Source organism: Octodon degus, unplaced genomic scaffold, assembly GCF_000260255.1.
Source record: "Octodon degus isolate 3935 unplaced genomic scaffold, OctDeg1.0 scaffold00115, whole genome shotgun sequence".
In the NCBI taxonomy this organism is placed as follows: Eukaryota; Metazoa; Chordata; class Mammalia; order Rodentia; family Octodontidae; genus Octodon; species Octodon degus.
In genome coordinates this window covers 3703245-3707156 of record NW_004524691.1, presented here as the reverse complement: position 1 = coordinate 3707156, position 3912 = coordinate 3703245, and the positions used below count along the sequence as shown (strand labels likewise).

Here is a 3912-nt window from a genome sequence, read left to right as displayed (position 1 = left end):
TTTTTTCGGAACCGGGGATTGAACTCAGGTTGTTGTGCTTGCCAGGCAAGTGCTTATTCTACTGAGCCATCTCCCCAGCCCTTAAAATATATTTATTGAGGGAAAGAAATTTCCTATCCAAGAGAGGGACAGAAGGGGGGGTCCGAATGGATTTTCTCTGGGAAGCTGTCTCTTCCAGGGACTTTTATAGTGTGGGGCTTCTTATGTGGGGCTAAGGTGGAGAAAGGGGAAACTTGCTTAGGTGGATGTGGGGTGGGGCAAAACTTTGGTCAACCAACGGGATTGCAAGCACTATTGCTCAGATAAAATTGATTAAGCCCTGGACCAAATAGGGAAGGGAGTCTTGTAGCAAGCAGGCATGAATGTACAAGAGGACCTTATCTGGTGGCCATCAGATAAGGATTCCTTCTGACTTTCTCAGGGTGATGATCAATCTTGGATGCTAATCTTTCCGGAGGTCAGCATTTGTTTGGTCTCTGGCTCACTGCAGGAGCGTCTGTGCCTCCCACTGTTGTAAGGCATCTTGCCTTCTGTTTTAACTCCTTTGAGGTTCTGGCCCTGTCTGACTGCCTGTAATATTTCTATCTAATTTGGCTGCCTGCAACATTATTTGGCTTTTTAAAGTAAATACAAGTATCTTTGTACACAAGTCTCATTCTAGAGAAATGGGATGTTAAAAGGTACAAACATGTTTCTTCTTAAAAAGAACACTGAAACAGACAGCTTTACCTGTTAAATTGTTGGCTGGCAATTTTATAAACCTCGTTTGATTCACTTAATTCCAAAAGCTTGACAAAATTGTGCTTTTTCTATTGGTTTTTCCTGGCTACCACCTCCCTTATACATACATTTGGCCAGAGGTCCATAAATAACATTAACATTTCAATGGAGAAATCTTAACGTGTTAAAGGGAGATACAGCTCAGTAGATAAATTCTCCTGGAATTTCTTGTAGCAATGTTTCCTCAAATTTGAATCTTTAGAAATGGCTCTTTGGTCCATTTTCTCTTTCTGGGACTGTCTGCATTGTCCTAAAGTATACAAAGTAACTACATTTAACACCTCCATCACAAACGATCCCTCGGACTCTGGCTTCTCAGCATCTTCGTTAAAGTCAGCCCCAGAATCACCTTCCTGCGGGACGTTTGCTGCTTCCACTGCTCCCTTCACCTTGTGCAGATGAGGAACACTGCTCAGGGCCAACCAGGGTGTCTGAGACACTCCTCAGCAGAGGCTCCGTCTTCAGGTTGCTTAAGTAAAAGGCCCTTGAGGAAGTAAGTCTACAGCCCACTCAGACACACCATCAAATTCTTCCTCAAATAGCTTAAATTCATCTGTGAAATGTTGAAGAACGTTTCTTGTTTATTCTCGCCTAAGAAAGACGATACTCCTGTAAGCATGACATACGCTAGCAGGTCAGTGCTCCACATATCTAGTGCCATGCTGATAGGATCATAACTAAGAATTGCAGGAGCTACATATTCAGGAATAATTCCCGTAATTTCCTGAAGCTCTTCACTGTCCTTCACTGTTCTTGAGAGGCCAAAATCATCTGAATGTCACCCAATGGAGATTCACTGATCACTAGGATATTCTGAGGCTTCAAATCAAGATGAACTACATCATGAGTGTGTAAAAAATGGACACCTTCTAAAATCTGTCTCATGAGCCTCTGAATATCTCTTTCTTTAAAGGTGTCTTGGCCTGCCACACACTGGTCAAAGATTTCACCCCCAGCAGCATATTTCAGAACCTAGATCTTTTTGATGGAGTCTGGTACACTGCATGTAAATTAATGACCCAAGGATTGTCCTGTGCTAGCTCAAAGACAGCAATCTCATGAATTATCTCCATCCGACGATCTTGGTCTTTTCTTCTTTCTCTCATGAACTCCGCTGCAAATTCTTTTCCAGAATCTTTCTTTATGCATTTCCTCACCACTGCAAATTTTCCCCTGCCCAGTTCCCAGCCCGGTCTCAGGGGTAGCCGTCCTGGGAAGAACCAGGTGTGCATCTCCGCGCGGACCTCGGTCCGCAGCCCGCGTGTGTGGGGCGGCCGTGGCTGGCACAGCGAGCTCGCACCCGGGCGTGGCGCTCCAGAGCCAGAGGCGGCGGCTGAGGAGGTGCGGCTGCTGCTGGGCTTCTTGAGAGAAGCCGAGGAGGTCGTCCGAGGAGGCTCCACACCCGGCTGCTCAGATTTTATTACTCCAGCAAAAATGGCTATCATCAGTGACTCAAAAATAACAAATGCTGGTGAGATGGCACGTGCGTGGGGGGTGTGATCTGCCTGCATTTTCTGTGGAAATATAAACTGACATGCCTGTGGAAATCAGAGTGGAGATTCCTCAAAAACTAAAAATTCTACTTGACCCAGCTATATCTTCAACTCTTTTCTTGAGTTGAAGATACAACAAAAGAGTTAAAGATATAATATCACCGTGATATGTGCACAGCCATGTTTAGAACAGTACAACTCCTAGTAGTAACTAAATCTTGGAAGTGACCTATTTGCCCAGCAACAGGTGAATGAATAAAAAAACATAATGTCCATGCATTCACTCAGAAAGGATAACTGAGTTATTTGTAGAAAAATAGATGGATCTTTATAATGCTAAGTGCTAAGTGATGTAAATAAGACACAGAAGGCTAAATATTTCAGAAGGGTAAAATTTTTTTCTTGTATGAGAAACCTCATAAATATCCTCATAACAAATGAGGGTATTTATTACAATATGAAAAAGCCTGAGAGACACATTTGGCTCAGGGTCTGCTAGAAATTGTGCAGTTCAGGAAGGCTTTTTGATCACAAGACTTTTTGTGTTCTCTCAGCCTCCTCAGTATATTTGATTTTTTTTTTTTTTTTTTTTTCTGAGTCAGGGATTGAACTCAGATCCTTGAGTTTGCCAGGCAAGCACTTATTCTACTGAGTCATCTCCCCAGCCCCTCCTCAGTATATTTGACATGGCCTTGTGCATATGCTTGTTAAGACTTGGACAGTGGTTGCCACAGTCCCAAACAGTGCATGTAACTGCAACAAGGTCTTCTCGAGCAAGAAATACATCCTTTGGTCAATCTGTATTGATGGGGAAAAGAGTGCTAGCACTTTCTATCCTAGAAAACTTCACCTTGGTTCACAAAAGAGCCCAAGGAGTTGAGGAGCTGTCACTTTCACTTTGGGAGGGAACAATCCGACCAATGAAAGAAGGCAATGGGGTCAAAAATATTTGCCACTAAACTGCTAGCTCTGATTTACAAATGGGGAAGTTGAGACTCCAACTAATTATCTAACATGCTGAAACTCATACAACCTAAAAGAATAGAGGTGGGAAATCATGCCAAGTTTGTCTCACTATAAAACATGCCAAAATATAAAAAAATAAAGTAAAATATATTGGTACATCCATCCTCAAAGAAGGTGGGAAAATAAAACATCTCCTTTGTTTTTCTTGGAAGGCATTGGATTTTTACTATCCTCAGAGTCCCAGAGCTATGTGCAGAAATAGTAAGGGTATTAGTGGTGATTCTCCTCAACAATGTGCACTTATATCTGGTAATCAGAACATCTAATTTGAAGATAGCATCATGTAATACAGCTACCATTGTTGAATTCCTATTACTTTGTTTAGTGAAATCTTTTTTTTTTTTTCTTTTTAAAATATGGTACAGGGTCTCACTATACAGCCCAGACTCATAGTGTTCCTCCTGTTTTCAGCCTCCCCAGAACTGGCATTACAGGCATGTGCCACCACACCTGGACTTGGTCTCAGGCTCAGCACACCCAGGGGCAGGGCCAGTGAGACATGTGGTGCCGAGGGTCAAACTAAGTCCCTGGGCTTGCCTAAGCAGACACTTAATCTGCTGAGCTATCTTGCAGACCCTATGAAATATTGTATTATTTCTTATGCTGATATATA

General features: G+C 42.6%; 1 protein-coding gene and 1 pseudogene across 3 annotated transcripts in view; one reads left to right on the top strand and one right to left on the bottom strand.

Moving 5' to 3' along the window:
• The window catches only part of Veph1 (ventricular zone expressed PH domain containing 1), a 274142-nt gene that overhangs the window by 115989 nt on the left and 154241 nt on the right, over positions 1-3912 (top strand). The gene's annotated exons all lie outside the window — the stretch shown is intronic.
• Positions 922-2044, bottom strand: LOC105743299 (annotated as a pseudogene).